Below are 9,923 nucleotides of genomic sequence, written 5' to 3'. Positions count from 1 at the left end.
TCCCATTTCCCATAGTCACTGCATGTCCTTTCCTTAGTCACTGCATCGCATTTCACTCAGTCACTGCATCGCATTACCCTCAGTCACTGCCTCCCTTTTCCCACAGTCACTGCAAACATTTCTCACAGTCACTGCATCTCCTTTCCCTCAGTCACTGCATCTACTTTCCCTCAGTCATGGCACCTCATTTCATTCATTCACGGCACCTTCTGTCCCTCATTCACTGCATCTCATTTCCCTCTGTCACTGCATCTCATTTCCCTCTGTCACTGCATCTCATTTCGTTCAGTCACTGCAACTCATTTCAATCAGTCACTGCAACTCATTTCAATCAGTCACTGCATCCCATTTCACTCAGTCACTGCATCCCATTTCACTCAGTCACTGCAGCCCATTGAACTGAGACAGTGAATCTCATTGAACTGAGACAGTGAATCTCATTGAACTGAGACAGTGAATCTCATTGAACTGAGACAGTGAATCTCATTGAACTGAGACAGTGCATCCCATTACCCTCAGTCACAGCATTCCATTTCCCACAGTCACTGTATCTCCTTTCCGTCAGTCACTGCATCACATTACCCTCGGTCACTGCATCCCTTTTCAATCAGACACTGCATCGCTTTTCAGTCAGTCACTGCATCTCATTTCCCTCAGTCACTGCATCCCATTTCCCTTAGTCACTGCATCCCATTTCCCTCAGTCACTGCATCCCATTACCATCAGTCACTGCATCCCATTTCACTCAGTCACTGTATCCCATTTCACTCAGTCACTGCATCACATTACCCTCAGTCACTGCATCGCATTACCCTCAGTCCCCACACCCTATTCCCCACACTAACGGCATCCCATTTCCCACAGTCACTGCATCGCATTTCATTCAGTCACTGCATCCCATTTCACTCAGACACTGCGTCCCATTTCACTCAGGCACTGCGTCCCATTTCACTCAGGCACTGCGTCCCATTTCACTCAGGCACTGCGTCCCATTACCGTCAGTCACTGCGTCCCATTACCCTCAGTCGCGGCATCACATTACCCTCAGTCACTGCATCCCTTTTCAGTCAGTCACTGCATCCCATTTCACTCAGTCACTGCCTCCCTTTTCCCACAGTCACTGCAAACTTTTCTCACAGTCACTGCAACCCATTTCCCACAGTCACTGCATCTCCTTTCCCACAGTCACTGCATCTCATTTCCCATAGTCACGGCATCTCCTGTCCCTCAGTCACGGCATCTCCTGTCCCTCAGTCACGGCACCTCCTGTCCCTCAGTCACGGCACCTCCTGTCCCTCAGTCACGGCACCTCTTCTCCCTCAGTCACGGCACCTCCTGTCCCTCAGTCACGGCACCTCCTGTCCCTCAGTCACGGCACCTCCTGTCCCTCAGTCACGGCACCTCCTGTCCCTCTGTCACTGCATCTCATTTCCCTCTGTCACTGCATCACATTTCCCTCAGTCACTGCATCTCATTTCGTTCAGTCACTGCATCCCATTTCGTTCAGTCACTGCATCCCATTTCCATCAGTCACTGCATCCCATTTCCATCAGTCACTGCATCCCATTATCCCTCAGTCACTGCATCCCATTTCACTCAGGCACTGCATCCCATTTCTCTCAGGCACTGCAGCCCATTTCATTCAGGCACTGAAGCCCATTTCACTCAGGCACTGAAGCCCATTTCACTCAGGCACTGAAGCCCATTTCACTCAGTCAGTGCATCCCATTTCCCTCAGTCACTGCAACCCATTTCCCCCAGTCACTGCAACCCATTTCCCCCAGTCACTGCAACCCATTTCCCCCAGTCACTGCATCTCCTTTCCCTCAGTCACTGCATCTCATTACACTAAGTCACTGCATCCCATTTCACACAGTGACTGCATCCCATTTCACACAGTGACGGCATCCCATTTCACACAGTCACTGCATCCCATTTCACTCAGTCACTGCATCCCATTTCACTCAGTCACTGCATCCCATTCAACGGAGACAGTGAATCCTGTTCAACTGAGACAGTGAATCAATTTCCATCAGTCACCACACCCTACTCCCCACAGTCCCGGCACCCCATCTCACTCAGTCAGTGCATCCCATTTCCCATAGTCACTGCATGTCCTTTCCTTAGTCACTGCATCGCATTTCACTCAGTCACTGCATCGCATTACCCTCAGTCACTGCCTCCCTTTTCCCACAGTCACTGCAAACATTTCTCACAGTCACTGCATCTCCTTTCCCTCAGTCACTGCATCTACTTTCCCTCAGTCATGGCACCTCATTTCATTCATTCACGGCACCTTCTGTCCCTCATTCACTGCATCTCATTTCCCTCTGTCACTGCATCTCATTTCCCTCTGTCACTGCATCTCATTTCGTTCAGTCACTGCAACTCATTTCAATCAGTCACTGCAACTCATTTCAATCAGTCACTGCATCCCATTTCACTCAGTCACTGCAGCCCATTGAACTGAGACAGTGAATCTCATTGAACTGAGACAGTGAATCTCATTGAACTGAGACAGTGAATCTCATTGAACTGAGACAGTGCATCCCATTACCCTCAGTCACAGCATTCCATTTCCCACAGTCACTGTATCTCCTTTCCGTCAGTCACTGCATCACATTACCCTCGGTCACTGCATCCCTTTTCAATCAGACACTGCATCGCTTTTCAGTCAGTCACTGCATCTCATTTCCCTCAGTCACTGCATCCCATTTCCCTTAGTCACTGCATCCCATTTCCCTCAGTCACTGCATCCCATTACCATCAGTCACTGCATCCCATTTCACTCAGTCACTGTATCCCATTTCACTCAGTCACTGCATCACATTACCCTCGGTCACTGCATCCCTTTTCAATCAGACACTGCATCGCTTTTCAGTCAGTCACTGCATCCCATTTCACTCAGTGACTGCATCCTATTTCACTCAGTCACTGCATCCCATTGCACTCAGTCACTGCATCCCATTTCCCTCAGTCACTGCCTCCCTTTTCCCACAGTCACTGCAAACATTTCTCACAGTCACTGCATCTCCTTTCCCTCAGTCACTGCATCTACTTTCCCTCAGTCATGGCACCTCATTTCATTCATTCACGGCACCTTCTGTCCCTCATTCACTGCATCTCATTTCCCTCTGTCACTGCATCTCATTTCCCTCTGTCACTGCATCTCATTTCCCTCTGTCACTGCATCTCATTTCCCTCTGTCACTGCAACTCATTTCGTTCAGTCACTGCAACTCATTTCGTTCAGTCACTGCAACTCATTTCGTTCAGTCACTGCAACTCATTTCGTTCAGTCACTGCAACTCATTTCGTTCAGTCACTGCAACTCATTTCGTTCAGTCACTGCAACTCATTTCAATCAGTCACTGCATCCCATTTCACTCAGTCACTGCATCCCATTTCACTCAGTCACTGCATCCCATTTCCCTCAGTCACTGCATCCCATTACCATCAGTCACTGCATCCCATTTCACTCAGTCACTGTATCCCATTTCACTCAGTCACTGCATCACATTACCCTCGGTCACTGCATCCCTTTTCAATCAGACACTGCATCGCTTTTCAGTCAGTCACTGCATCCCATTTCACTCAGTGACTGCATCCTATTTCACTCAGTCACTGCATCCCATTGCACTCAGTCACTGCATCCCATTTCCCTCAGTCACTGCCTCCCTTTTCCCACAGTCACTGCAAACATTTCTCACAGTCACTGCATCTCCTTTCCCTCAGTCACTGCATCTACTTTCCCTCAGTCATGGCACCTCATTTCATTCATTCACGGCACCTTCTGTCCCTCATTCACTGCATCTCATTTCCCTCTGTCACTGCATCTCATTTCCCTCTGTCACTGCATCTCATTTCCCTCTGTCACTGCAACTCATTTCGTTCAGTCACTGCAACTCATTTCGTTCAGTCACTGCAACTCATTTCGTTCAGTCACTGCAACTCATTTCGTTCAGTCACTGCAACTCATTTCGTTCAGTCACTGCAACTCATTTCGTTCAGTCACTGCAACTCATTTCGTTCAGTCACTGCAACTCATTTCAATCAGTCACTGCAACTCATTTCAATCAGTCACTGCATCCCATTTCACTCAGTCACTGCATCCCATTTCACTCAGTCACTGCATCCCATTCAACGGAGACAGTGAATCCTGTTCAACTGAGACAGTGAATCAATTTCCATCAGTCACCACACCCTACTCCCCACAGTCCCGGCACCCCATCTCACTCAGTCAGTGCATCCCATTTCCCATAGTCACTGCATGTCCTTTCCTTAGTCACTGCATCGCATTTCACTCAGTCACTGCATCGCATTACCCTCAGTCCCCACACCCTATTCCCCACAGTCACGGCATCCCATTTCCCACAGTCACTGCATCGCATTTCATTCAGTCACTGCATCCCATTTCACTCAGGCACTGCGTCCCATTTCACTCAGGCACTGCGTCCCATTTCACTCAGGCACTGCGTCCCATTTCACTCAGGCACTGCGTCCCATTTCACTCAGGCACTGCGTCCCATTACCGTCAGTCACTGCGTCCCATTACCCTCAGTCACGGCACCTCTTCTCCCTCAGTCACGGCACCTCCTGTCCCTCAGTCACGGCACCTCCTGTCCCTCAGTCACGGCACCTCCTGTCCCTCAGTCACGGCACCTCCTGTCCCTCAGTCACGGCACCTCCTGTCCCTCTGTCACTGCATCTCATTTCCCTCTGTCACTGCATCACATTTCCCTCAGTCACTGCATCTCATTACGTTCAGTCACTGCATCCCATTTCCATCAGTCACTGCATCCCATTTCCATCAGTCACTGCATCCCATTATCCCTCAGTCACTGCATCCCATTTCACTCAGGCACTGCATCCCATTTCTCTCAGGCACTGCAGCCCATTTCACTCAGGCACTGAAGCCCATTTCACTCAGGCACTGAAGCCCATTTCACTCAGGCACTGAAGCCCATTTCACTCAGTCAGTGCATCCCATTTCCCTCAGTCACTGCAACCCATTTCCCCCAGTCACTGCAACCCATTTCCCCCAGTCACTGCAACCCATTTCCCCCAGTCACTGCAACCCATTTCCCCCAGTCACTGCATCTCCTTTCCCTCAGTCACTGCATCTCATTACACTAAGTCACTACATCCCATTTCACACAGTGACTGCATCCCATTTCACACAGTGACTGCATCCCATTTCACACAGTCACTGCATCCCATTTCACACAGTCACTGCATCCCATTTCACTCAGTCACTGCAACTCATTTCACTCAGTCACTGCATCCCATTTCACTCAGTTACTGCATCCCATTTCACTCAGTCACTGCATCCCATTCAACGGAGACAGTGAATCCTGTTCAACTGAGACAGTGAATCAATTTCCATCAGTCACCACACCCTACTCCCCACAGTCCCGGCACCCCATCTCACTCAGTCAGTGCATCCCATTTCCCATAGTCACTGCATGTCCTTTCCTTAGTCACTGCATGTCCTTTCCTTAGTCACTGCATCGCATTTCACTCAGTCACGGCATCGCATTACCCTCAGTCCCCACACCCTATTCCCCACAGTCACGGCATCCCATTTCCCACAGTCACTGCATCGCATTTCATTCAGTCACTGCGTCCCATTTCACTCAGGCACTGCGTCCCATTTCACACAGGCACTGCGTCCCATTTCACACAGGCACTGCGTCCCATTTCACACAGGCACTGCGTCCCATTTCACTCAGGCACTGCGTCCCATTTCACTCAGGCACTGCGTCCCATTTCACTCAGGCACTGCGTCCCATTTCACTCAGTCACTGCATCCCATTTCACTCAGTCACTGCATCCCATTTCACTCAGTCACTGCATCCCATTACCCTCAGTCACTGCATCCCATTACCCTCAGTCACTGCCTCCCACTTCACTCAGTCACTGCCTCCCATTTCACTCAGTCACTGCCTCCCATTTCACTCAGTCACTCCCTCCCATTTCACTAAGTCACTCCCTCCCATTTCACTAAGTCACTCCCTCCCATTTCACTCAGTCACTACCTCCCATTTCAGTCAGTCACTGCATCTCCTTTCCCTCAGTCACTGCGTCACATTTCACTCAGTCACTGCATCACATTTCACTCAGTCTGAGCACCCCATCTCCCTCAGTCAGTGCATCCCATTTCCCATACTCACTGCCTCCCATTTCCCTCAGTCACTGCATCCTATTTCACTCAGTCACTGCAACCTTTTCCTCTCGTCACTGCATCCCAATTCCCTCAGACACAGCATCCCATTTCACTCAGTCACAGCACCCCATTTCACTCAGTCACAGCACCCCATTTCACTCGGTCACTGCAGCCCATTTAACTGAGACAGTGAATCTCATTGAACTGAGACAGTGCATCCCATTACCCTCAGTCACAGCATTCCATTTCCCACAGTCACTGCATCTCCTTTCCCTCAGTCACTGCATCTCATTTCCACAGTCACTGTATCTCCTTTCCCTCAGTAACGGCACCTCCTGTCCCTCAGTCACTGCATCCCATTACCCTCAGTCACTGCATCCCATTTCACTCAGTCACTGTATCCCATTTCACTCAGTCGCTGCATCACATTACCCTCGGTCACTGCATCCCTTTTCACTCAGACACTGCATCGCTTTTCAGTCAGGCACTGCATCGCATTTCACTCAGGCACTGCGGCCCATTTCACTCAGGCACTGCGGCCCATTTCACTCAGGCACTGCGGCCCATTTCACTCAGGCACTGCGGCCCATTTCACTCAGGCACTGCAGCCCATTTCACTCAGGCACTGCAGCCCATTTCACTCTGGCACTGCATCACATTTCAGTCAGTCACTACCTCCCATTTCAGTCAGTCACTACCTCCCATTTCTCTCAGTCACTGCATCCGATTTCCCTCAGTCACTGCCTCCCACTTCACTCAGTCACTGCCTCCCATTTCAGTAAGTCACTACCTCCCATTTCAGACAGTCACTGCATCCCATTTCCCTCAGTCACTGCATCCCATTTCACTCAGTCACTGCCTCCCATTTCACTCAGTCACTGCCTCCCACTTCAGTCAGTCACTGCTTCCCACTTCAGTCAGTCACTACCTCCCATTTCACTCAGTCACTGCATCCCATTTCACTCAGTCACTGCATCCCATTACCCTCAGTCACTGCATCCCATTACCCTCAGTCACTGCCTCCCACTTCACTCAGTCACTGCCTCCCATTTCACTCAGTCACTGCCTCCCATTTCACTCAGTCACTCCCTCCCATTTCACGAAGTCACTCCCTCCCATTTCACTCAGTCACTACCTCCCATTTCAGTCAGTCACTGCATCTCCTTTCCCTCAGTCACTGCGTCACATTTCACTCAGTCACTGCATCCCATTTCACTCAGTCACTGCATCCCATTACCCTCATCACTGCATCCCATTACCCTCAGTCACTGCCTCCCACTTCACTCAGTCACTGCCTCCCATTTCACTCAGTCACTGCCTCCCATTTCACTCAGTCACTCCCTCCCATTTCACTAAGTCACTCCCTCCCATTTCACTCAGTCACTACCTCCCATTTCAGTCAGTCACTGCATCTCCTTTCCCTCAGTCACTGCGTCACATTTCACTCAGTCACTGCATCACATTTCACTCAGTCTGAGCACCCCATCTCCCTCAGTCAGTGCATCCCATTTCCCATACTCACTGCCTCCCATTTCCCTCAGTCACTGCATCCCATTTCACTCAGTCACTGCAACCTTTTCCTCTCGTCACTGCATCCCAATTCCCTCAGACACAGCATCCCATTTCACTCAGTCACAGCACCCCATTTCACTCAGTCACAGCACCCCATTTCACTCAGTCACAGCACCCCATTTCACTCAGTCACTGCAGCCCATTTAACTGAGACAGTGAATCTCATTGAATGGAGACAGTGAATCTCATTGAACTGAGACAGTGCATCCCATTACCCTCAGTCACAGCATTCCATTTCCCACAGTCACTGCATCTCCTTTCCCTCAGTCACTGCATCTCATTTCCACAGTCACTGTATCTCCTTTCCCTCAGTAACGGCACCTCCTGTCCCTCAGTCACTGCATCACATTACCCTCGGTCACTGCATCCCTTTTCACTCAGACACTGCATCGCTTTTCAGTCAGGCACTGCATCGCATTTCACTCAGGCACTGCGGCCCATTTCACTCAGGCACTGCGGCCCATTTCACTCAGGCTCTGCATCACATTTTAGTCAGTCACTACCTCCCATTTCAGTCAGTCACTACCTCCCATTTCAGTCAGTCACTACCTCCCATTTCCCTCAGTCACTGCATCCGATTTTCCTCAGTCACTGCCTCCCACTTCACTCAGTCACTGCCTCCCATTTCAGTAAGTCACTACCTCCCATTTCAGACAGTCACTGCATCCCATTTCCCTCAGTCACTGCATCCCACTTCACTCAGTCACTGCCTCCCATTTCACTCAGTCACTGCCTCCCATTTCACTCAGTCACTGCCTCCCACTTCAGTCAGTCACTACCTCCCATTTCAGTCAGTCACTGCATCTCCTTTCCCTCAGTCACTGCGTCACATTTCACTCAGTCACTGCATCCTATTTCACTCAGTGACTGCATCCCATTTCACTCTGTCAATGCATCCCATTACACTCAGTCACTGCGTCCCGTTTCCCTCAGTCACTGCCTCCCTTTTCCCACAGTCACTGCAACCGATTTCCCACAGTCACTGCATCGCATTTCACTCAGTCACTGCATCACATTTAACTGAGGCAGAGAATCTCAGTGAACTGAGACAGTGCATCCTATTTCCCACAAACACTGCATCTCCTTTCCCTCAGTCACTGCATCTCATTTTCCACAGTCACTGCATCTCCTTTCCCTCAGTCACTGCATCTCCTTTCCCTCAGTCACTGCATCTCATTTCCGTCAGTCACTGCAACTCATTTCCCTCAGTCACTGCAACTCATTTCCCTCAGTCACTGCATCTCATTTCCCTCAGTCACTGCATCCCATTTCCATTAGTCACTGCATCCCATTATCACTCAGTCACTGCATCACATTTAACGGAGACAGTGAATCCTATTCAAATGAGACAGTGAATCAATTTCCATCAGTCACCACACCCTATTCCCCATAGTCACGGCATCACATTTCACTCAGGTACTGCATCCCATTTCACTCGGGCACTGCGGCCCATTTCACTCGGGCACTGCGGCCCATTTCACTCAGACAGTGCATCTCATTTCACTCAGTCACTGCATCCCATTTCCCTCAGTCACTGCATCCCATGTCCCTCAGTCACTGCTTCCCATGTCAGTCACTGCATCCCATTTCACTCAGTCACTGCATCCCATTTCACTCAATCACTGCATCCCATTTCACTCAGCCACTGCATCACATTTCACTCAGGTGACTGAATCACATTTCACTCAGTCACTGCGTCCCATTTCACTCAGCCACTGCATCTCATTTCCGTAAGTGACTGCATCATATTTCCATCAAACAAGGCATCTCATTTCACTCAGTCACTGCATCCCATTTCCCTCAATCACTGCATCCCATTTCACTCAGTGATGCATCCCATTTCACTCAGTCACTGCATCGCATTTCACTCAGTCACTGCGTCTCATTACCCTCAGTCACTGCATGTCATTTCCCTCAGTGATTGCATCCCATTTCACTCAGTGACTGCATCCCATTTCACTCAGTGAGTGCATCCCATTTCACTCAGTCACTGCACCACATTTCACTCAGTCACTGCACCACATTTCACTCAGTCACTGTCTCCCACTTCACTCAGTCACTGCCTCCCACTTCACTCAGTCACTGCCTCCCATTTCAGTCAGTCACTGCATTCCATTTCCCACAGTCACTGCATCCGATTTCCCTCAGTCACTGCATCCAACTTCACTCAGCCAGTGCATCCCATT

The sequence above is a fragment of the Stegostoma tigrinum genome, unplaced genomic scaffold (assembly GCF_030684315.1).
Source record: "Stegostoma tigrinum isolate sSteTig4 unplaced genomic scaffold, sSteTig4.hap1 scaffold_221, whole genome shotgun sequence".
Taxonomy (NCBI): domain Eukaryota; kingdom Metazoa; phylum Chordata; class Chondrichthyes; order Orectolobiformes; family Stegostomatidae; genus Stegostoma; species Stegostoma tigrinum.
The sequence above is the reverse complement of the archived record's forward strand: the minus strand, read 5'-3'. Positions refer to the sequence as shown.